The sequence below is a fragment of the Schistocerca americana genome, chromosome 4 (assembly GCF_021461395.2).
Source record: "Schistocerca americana isolate TAMUIC-IGC-003095 chromosome 4, iqSchAmer2.1, whole genome shotgun sequence".
Taxonomy (NCBI): domain Eukaryota; kingdom Metazoa; phylum Arthropoda; class Insecta; order Orthoptera; family Acrididae; genus Schistocerca; species Schistocerca americana.
This window is the reverse complement of record NC_060122.1, coordinates 821,985,308-821,994,361: the sequence shown is the minus strand read 5'-3', so window position 1 is coordinate 821,994,361 and position 9,054 is coordinate 821,985,308. Positions and strand designations below refer to the sequence as shown.

The 9,054-nt window shown below is 41.5% G+C and overlaps 1 pseudogene; it reads left to right on the top strand.

Moving 5' to 3' along the window:
- Positions 1 to 2,267: 2,267 nt before the first annotated feature.
- On the top strand, positions 2,268 to 2,385 carry LOC124614218 (annotated as a pseudogene).
- The last annotated feature ends 6,669 nt before the right edge of the window (positions 2,386 to 9,054 follow it).

The window sequence follows — 9,054 nt, the reverse complement described above, 5'->3', positions numbered from 1 at the left end:
GTGCACATCGTGGATAAGAATAGTTTCGCACCACTGCATCTATTACGTTCCAAACCTGTTTTCTGTGTATCCTCCCCCAATGGTCCGATCGATTAGTACCAACTATTATTACTACCACGTTCATATCCATTACTTTTTGTTGGGAATGTACTACTTCAGTGTCGGATACGTGCGGCTCAAGAAAACGTATATACTACCTTATTATATGGCAGAATGAAATTCGCAAATAAAAAGAGCACGCCTCGACCCAAAATGGAACCCTTGATCTGCATGCTAACTCAAAACGCTATTCAGTGCAGCACCTGCACAGCGCTAGGTACATCTGCTGACAGATGTAGTTACCGTACATATGATTACGGTGTTCCAAGATTGACAATCTTTAATGTACTTTTGCTGCCGGAAATATACGCAGGACGAAATTTTGTAACAAACATCTTTGCATTGTTAGTACGTCAGAAATCGTGCTGTGCAGTCAGAGCCGGCCGGTGTGGCCGTGCGGTTCTAAGCGCTTCAGTTTGGAACCGCGTGACCGCTACGGTCGCAGGTTCGAATCCTGCCTCGGGCATGGATGTGTGTGATGTCCTTAGGTTAGTTAGGTTTAAGTAGTTCTAAGTTCTAGGGGACTGATGACCTCAGTAGTTAAGTCCCATAGTGCTCAGAGCCATTTGAACCATTTGTGCAGTCAGAGTGAGCGAATTTTTGTTCACCCTGTATATCGCTTGCAAGCGTTCTTCGAAATTTCTGGTGACTGTAAATACTTGGTATACGTATCATTGAGTTATTCCCTGCGTTTCACTTTTTCAGTGAGACAATGGTTGTGAGAAAGCATACGACTGACTAAATGTAAGGTTTCTTCTACTAATTTTTACTACTAAATGTTTACTACTAAATTTTTACTACTTGTGCCTCAGAAGGAACGCACACATTGTCAGTTAAACATAGAAGCTGCAAGTACGAAGCACTTCAGCACGAGAATAAATTATTCAAACGTCTCGTACTGTGCGCAATACAACCGTAATTGGAATTTAACTGAAAGCGAATCTGACTATTCTCTACAATACAAAACTTTAAATTCCTCCGAAATTTATTTTTAATAACTCCAGTCGCTGCAAAGTAAGCTGTAATCTACCCGTTCCTAGGTACAAACTCAAAATGAAACACACCAATTTGTAAACGAACGTTCCCTGCTAATGAAATGAAAAGAAATACAATGTATATATTTTTCTGTGCCTTATTTACGACACGATACATCCTAACTAAGATTTCCATCGTGCTTCTGCAATGAAATTTCCAACAGGCCTGAGCAGTTGTCACATACAAAATGAGAAGCTTTCATCTCGAACGCTACCAGACACGATTTTTTTGACGTCCTATAATGAGATATGAACAGTTACTGATATTTATACAGAGGTGAGCACATTCGGTAATACCAAACAATACACTAAACCTATTCTATTCCAGTTGCTATTAATTCCCTTTAAAATTGCCAGTTATTTTATGAAACCCTTATGCATATGACTTACGTCTCAAAGAAAAAAGACTGTCAATTAAAAAAAAGCATATTGCGTAATCGTTAGTAGAGGCTTTGCTACTATTTGAATACTTAGTGATATACTAGTCCGGCAGCTCATTACTCCAGGAACCAAATTCCACCTGAAGCAGCAAATTAATGTAGAAATCAGCGTTACAAACTATAACACGCCATTACCATGCGTGTCACCCAGGAAACTGGTCTAGTAAATCAACCAACTCTAAGGGGTCGAGAGATATATTAGATATATTACTTATTTCCAGTTTACACGAAAGGAAACGAGTGGTACGAAGATGAGAAATTCGGATTCGCATTGCAGGTTTATTGCAGACATACGTCAGTCTGACAACTAACTGGCAGCAGAATATCTCTTGACTGATTGTCTGACTGATTGTTAATCGTTTTATACTCTTAGTTCCAACAATAACATCACCGGCATATTTCATCAGAGAAGCAGTGTCATTCAGAGAATACAAATTTTCACGCTAGTATTTCTAAAAGACATTTCAAGGCGCGATAATATGGTCAATAGAGAGTTTTCTTTTGAGTCCAACAAAAATGCCAGTACGGTGCAGCCTAGTCAAATTTCACACCAATCCTGGAGAGCGCGCTAGTCGTAATGATATATTTAAATTGTATTACTTTTCGCCAGTAGCATGTTTATTTAATTCGTAGATACCAGCGATGCACTCCATTCCGGAGACACAGATATAGCCAATGCAAAAGTCGGTAGTTCGCCAACGGCCTTGCCGCTGTGGTAACACCGGTTCCCATCAGATCACCGAAGTTAAGCGCTGTCGGGCTAGGCTAGCACTTGGAGGGGTGACCATTCGGTCTGCCGAGCGCTGTTGGCAAGCGGGGTGGCCTCAGCCCTTGTGAGGCAAAGTGAACAGCTACTTGATTTGGAAGTAGCGGCTCCGGTCTCGGAAACTGGCACACGGCCGGGAGAGCGGTGTGCTGACCACATGCCCCTCCATATCCGCATCCAGTGATGCCTGTGGGTTTAGTATGACACGGCAGCCGGTCGGTACCGTTGGGCCTTCATGGCCTGTTCGAGAGGAGTTTGGTTCCTTAGTTTTTAAAAATCGGTAGTTTACATGGTACCAGTGGTATAATAATTATTATTGCTTCGACCTACAGTACTACACACTTCCTTGGAAAAAGCGCGTCTGATATTTTCGAGTAAAATGCTTTTAGATAAGCCGATAACGGCGGATAGAATAGTGAACTTTACATTTCGCAGAAACTGGTAGGAAGAGATGAAAGGGAACTCAGCTTAGAATTTGAGGTAGGAACGAGTGAGAAAATTAATGTAACTGAATAGAGTTTTCTAAACCAAATATTTTTGTCCATTTTTATTTTTTTTTATTTTTACTCTGCGCCGTTTCAGTGAAATTGTGTCTACCGCTTTCTGTTGTAAGCAGTACTCGGCTTTCTCGTCCATTTGGAAGAACGTTTCAGATGAATGTCTTGACACACTGAGTCTTCGTTCACAGAGAGGGCAGTTTGTTTACTAACAGTTGCCTTCTTTCCCTTAAACCATGTTTTAATGCTGCAGCTATTTTTTTTAAATCGTGATGTAGTAAGTTCGGTTTATTTTTTAATTATAGTGGCGAAAAATCAAATGATCTACAGGTTATAATCTTCTCATTTTGATGAAGTTACACTAATTTTGGTTCATTTGTCAACTCTCATTATTTAGTGTTTGGTTGTGCTTTGCATAAAATTAGATTTACATCCTGCATATCCCAATAATGGCTCCAGTATGTCTGTCATTGTCCGCCATCTTACAGAAGTATCTAATATTACATTTATTATTTTCTAGTTTCTTCTCGTACAAGCCAACTGACTTTCATTAAGTTTATGCCAAGAATTGAACAACACAGCTGAAAAGCGAACCTCTCCGTTCCCTTCGCGGAACATTTGTAACTGACTATGAAGATCCTGCTGCAATTATTGTCGAATAACCGTAGGCAGAAGAACACTCTATAGCAAAAATTAACAAGTTTCACACGAGGTGTCTGTGCTTACGGTAAAAATTGTCACTGTTCACAAAAGTGGTCAATTTTCCAACCATTGCCATCCTTCCAAAAATCCCTAGTTGTTAAGTGTAATTTCTTTCATTTGCAGAGAATCTGTTGCAAACGGAATACATTAAAAATTCCTTCATATAAAAAGGGACCAACACGTTGTCCGGAGCTTCAGCAACATTCTCTCACAAATTCAAAGATCACGAAAAACATCCATAATGAAAAAATCAACTCAATGTGGTGCACCAAAGCGCACAAACAAGGTTGCTGTATCACACCTAAAGGCAAAACGCTCTACATTGCAATAGCAGCGAAACCCAGAAAATAAACAGAGTCCAGCGCCTACATCAGTGATTACCGAGCTGGTCCCCACCGCCGATTACCGGTTGTTCCAGCTTTCGTTGTGGGCAGTAGGCGGTAGAGATTTTTTCCTTACGTTTTCATATAATTTTGAACTTAAGTATTTGGTAAGTAATTATTAACATAAACTTTAACTCGCTGTAAGTCTGCTCTATAACTTTTATAAAGTAAAGCTAATTTCCTGTTTCATAAATCACCATTACTGTGGCACCAGTGGGAAGTAGAAAATTTTGCTACTAACATGGACACAAAAGTGGGCGCTACGTAAAAAATGTTTACTACACACGGTCTAGAGCATGCTGTTACTCCAGGCCGTATGGCACCAGCGAACTCTTTGCACAGAACGGGCGCCAGCTTTTCATACGCTGAGTTGAAAACGAACTACTGGAGCTTATCATGACGAGATACCTCTTCATACAGTGCAGGATTCCACTTCTGGCACTTACACCCTTGGTGATGTATGTTATACGGGCATTAGGCGATCGTCCAAGGTATGTTTTTGTGCTTCACGTTTCATCTCCTAATGCCACGGACATCGTCGGAGCGTATAAAGCCTCAGTAGTTTCAAATTTAGACAAGGTCTGCAAGCCGAATTGTTTGTACGTGTCCGCGTAACGGTCGGGCCGCGACGTCAAAAGAGCGCTCACTGCCTAAGACGGGCGTCCGCCTGAAAGTAAAAATCGGCGAGTAACTCTCGAGACGCCTATTAGCGGAAAACTCGCAGGTGTACAGACAGGGGTGTGAGCGAGACTCCCGCAGTTCGCCGGGCAGGTGCGTGAGAGCCGCGTGTCAGTGGGTTCGTGCTCGCCAACACGACCAGTATCCGTACTGCGCGAACTGCTCTCTGAAAACTGTGCATAACGAACACGAAACGACTGCTTAAAGTCTGCAGTGCCCTCAGAGTAGAATTTCTTTGATAAATATAGGGTGATGCTTATTTTGTGAATATTGCACAGAGCGAGATTAGTGGCAGGGGTTAGAAAAAATGTGGTAACGCTGCGAGAAATGCATGTTTAAACACTAACGCAGGCCTGCGGGTTGTGCTCCTGTATTTGACTAAGAACGCCAACTGCGCAATGTCCTGAGTGCGCTGCAAGTGTCAGTTTTGTGCAGAACATGTAACGTAGCCAATTATTATGAGTTGTCATCTTGCATTGAAAGTGTTTCTTGCCGTGGAGCCAGGAGAGCGGAATTTGGTTCTGACGCTCGCACAGCTGACGCCGGCTGCTGGGCCGAGCGAGTAGCTGTACTTGCTTTGGAAATTCGTGGTAAGTTCCTATGGGACCAAACTGCTGAGGTCATCGGTCCCTAGACTTACACACCACTTAATCTAACTTAAGCTAGCTTACGCTAAGGACAAAACACACACACACACACACACACCCATGCCCGAGGGAGGACTCGAACCTTCGACGCGGGCAGCAGCGCGAACCGTGACAAGGTGCCCTTAGACCGCGCAACTACCCCGCGCGGCCTTTACTTACCTAACGCTACGTGAAATACGTTGTACATACTCTCTACGAATCTAAACAGGTAGTGTTAAATATTATCTTTTTCATACTTCGTATACCAAATTCTGTGGGCAACAGAACCATATCGCTAAAATTTCAAATCAATAACTTCAATATTTTCGGAGATATAAATTTTTAGCTGAAACACATAATAACCGTCCTGGCATTGTTGAACCGAGTTAGGGACTGCAATGTATTCATCTATAATGTCAATTGAAACTACAAGAATATATTCTAATTTTCTGGAATTTTCTTTGGTTTCATTACCACAGATTCCTGACATAATTAGAAATACTTTAGAAAATGATTATTTCATCGTGTATTGGTTGTGTGAGTGTTTTGGAGAGACTAAACTAGTGAATGGAGAACATATGAGAAATGAGCATATAATATTTCATCAAAAGTATGTAAATGTAAGAATGAGAAATTTGTTGTGTAATAGGGCAATTTGTGATATATGTCCGAGTGAACTTGATTTTGTAAAGGGCAGCCAGAAGGTCCGTTGAGTATTAAATTTATTAGTAATTTATCCTGTGGAAAGATATCGTATTTTCTTTTCGTTAAATTTCATTTAATTTCGGAATTACAAGGTTTGTAGTGTAAATTACTTGTGGTTATCTGATTGGCTGACATTAGAAGTACCGCCAGTACAGAAGTGCTCCAGATGATCTGATTGGCTGCTTAACATACTAGCCAGTAGGAATTCTCCATTTCCCACGCGTTTGAGTACAGCTTGGTGCCTGAGATCTATGAGTCGATGTAGTCGCTCGGGGGTCGTCTTCTGATTAACACCTATGTTAAATTGCTCTGATCAAATTTGCACCAAAATGAAGAAATCCGCGCGTTTGATCGGCTCGTGTACTTGATGAAAAGTGACTACAGGTTTGAGTATTTTGTGAAACTTTAAGGTTTGTGAGTGATTTATTGTTGGAGATTTCGCGTGTGAACGTTTCAAGTCGTAGATAAACTCGGCGCGGCGTCTTTCGTGCAAACTGCGAGATATTATGGGGAGCACTTCTGTGCAAGAAGACAACTGTACGATTGACTGTGTTAACTCGCAAGTAGTCGGGAGTCAGTGACTGTTTAGGAGCTTACAATATCTGGTCGGACTAAATACCTTCTGGCTGCTTTTGGGTGTGAACTTGTTACAGAGACAATTAGTAGCAATGCACAATAAGTGTCGGGATATTAAATAAGGACTTGATAGCCATTTTCTGTGTTTTAAAGCCAATGAACCAGCTTATAGGAAATTTTAGACATTTTTCAAACGAGTTATGCAACAATCCCGAACGCCCGATGGTTTAACTAACTTTCAGTTGTTGCTCATGGACTGGTGTTATATGGCCTTTGCTTGGAAGGTATTTAGCTGGCTTTTCGTCAACGCTGCTGTTATTGGCTAAACCAGTATCTATCATCGAAAATGGCTCTGAGCACTATGGGACTTAACATCTATGGTCATCAGTCCCCTACAACTTAGAACTATTTAAACCTAACTAACCTAAGGACATCACACAACACCCAGTCATTACGAGGCAGAGAAAATCCCTGACCCCGCCGGGAATCGAACCCGGGAAGCTGGGCGCGGGAAGCGAGAACGCTACCGCACGACATCTATCATCGCAGAGTGAAGGGGCAGAGAACCTGAAGCCTTTCCAGGCAGGTGGACTGACTGTTTAGAGGTTAGTGAGAAAGCGACCCACCCCGCCGCCAACGTTGTTCTGTGTAGTTGTGAGTGTGTTAGCCGGAGCTACCTGAATTCCAACGTTGCCAAACTGTTAGTGCTCTTATGGTGGGTGCTTCTGTAATCGAGGTTGCCGATGTGTTTCGATGTTCAATATTGACCATATCGAAGATTTATGCAGCATACAGGGAAAGCGGGAAAACATTATCCACAAAGTCAGAACGCCAACGAAAATGTGTACTCCGCGATCGTGACAGTCACTGACGAGGACTGCGACGAAAAATAAAGAGAACGCCGTCTTAAAAAGTCATTGCAGAACTGAACGTCGCACTCACGGTTCCTGTCAGCACCAACACAACTTGAAGGGAGCGTGTTGGAATTCCAGAATTACTCATCAGTGAGGCAAATTGTCGTAACGGGAAAACGTTGTGACGAAGACATAAAATCTGAAGTAAGGAACAACGGAAGGAAGTCATTCGGTCTGATGAGTCTTGTTTCAGACTGTTCCAGCGTCTTTCTTGTTATGTCCTAAGAGTGAAACATGGCGTTGCATTACTACAATATTATGTGACCATTTCGGCTGATAACGTCCATCCCACGTTACAACTGCTACCCAACAGTGATTCTGTGTTCCAAAAAGACACAGCCCCTGTTCACACAGCTCGCGTCGTCTAGGACTACCGTTTTGACCTCGTGGATGAATTTTCGCAACTGCCCTGGCCTCCACAGTCACAAGATCTAAATATTATCGAGCTTTTGTGGTCTACTTTGGAGAGAACGGTTAGTGGTTGCTCTCCACCACCATCGTCGCTACCCGAACTTGTCACCATTTTGCAGCAACGGTGGTGTAAGATTACCTTGAAAACCGTACAGGACTTGTATTTATCGATTCCGAAACGAATAGAAGCTGTTTCGCATTTCAACGGTTTTCCACACGGTATTAGTCATCATGATATGTTTTTGGTGTTTCCATACTTTTGTCAACCCTCTGTACATAGTTGTTTACATTCCTACCTGTACATGTTTGCCTTTCAAAACGTTAGAAATGAACGGATCAACTTGTTTTATGATGTCAATTGTTCACACAGGGTTGCGAAAGAGGTACTGAACGCTACCGTATGAGCTACCTTGAAAATGGTAGTAGAGGGTGTAAGGTGGCTATTTTTTGATGGATGTTATTGGATGTGTCAACATTTTTAAAGGAAAACTATATATTTTGAGGATTAGGGTAATAGAAATAGTTGTTACGCAATAGTACCTGTGTCTGCGATGGCAGCACTGTGGAATCTTAGAATCTTTGACAGTCAGTAGTGGATAGCTGCGGGGTGCAGCATTCGGTTTTTTGTTGAATGTACAGCGCAATACATGAACGCCCTTTTGAAACTATGTGAGTTGCAGATTTATTACGAGGTGGAATGATGAATCAAAACAATGGTTGGATAGCATATGGACATAAAAATAAGGTTTTTAAATGAAGAACAAGGTATTATTTGATAACATAAAAAGTTTGTTTATATTTTGGAAGAATTGTATCGTTGATCCACTTGACTCTTAGCACAGTCGACTTTTTGATAATTATTCTATTGACTGATTTTCTGAGTTAATTTACTGTACCATGGAAGTTATTAGATTAAATGCATTTTGATATTAGAGTCTACAATTCTTTTCTTTGATAAGTTCCTTCCTACCTGAAATTTCGCTACTTAATGGTTGAGTCATGTGTTTCACTGGCATTCTGTGTCAAGATTATGGACCTAATTTCCCCAGACCAACTGTAGTTAATTTTTAGCAGTGTTTCTGTCTTGCTGTACTACTATTTCTGCCAGTATTTAATGTTGCAGCTGAGATTCATAATATATGATTGTTTCGTTGCCTTTGCGTAGTGTAGGCTGTGTCAGTGTCTTTATTTTACTACGGCCGCAAGTCAGTGTTGAAATTTTC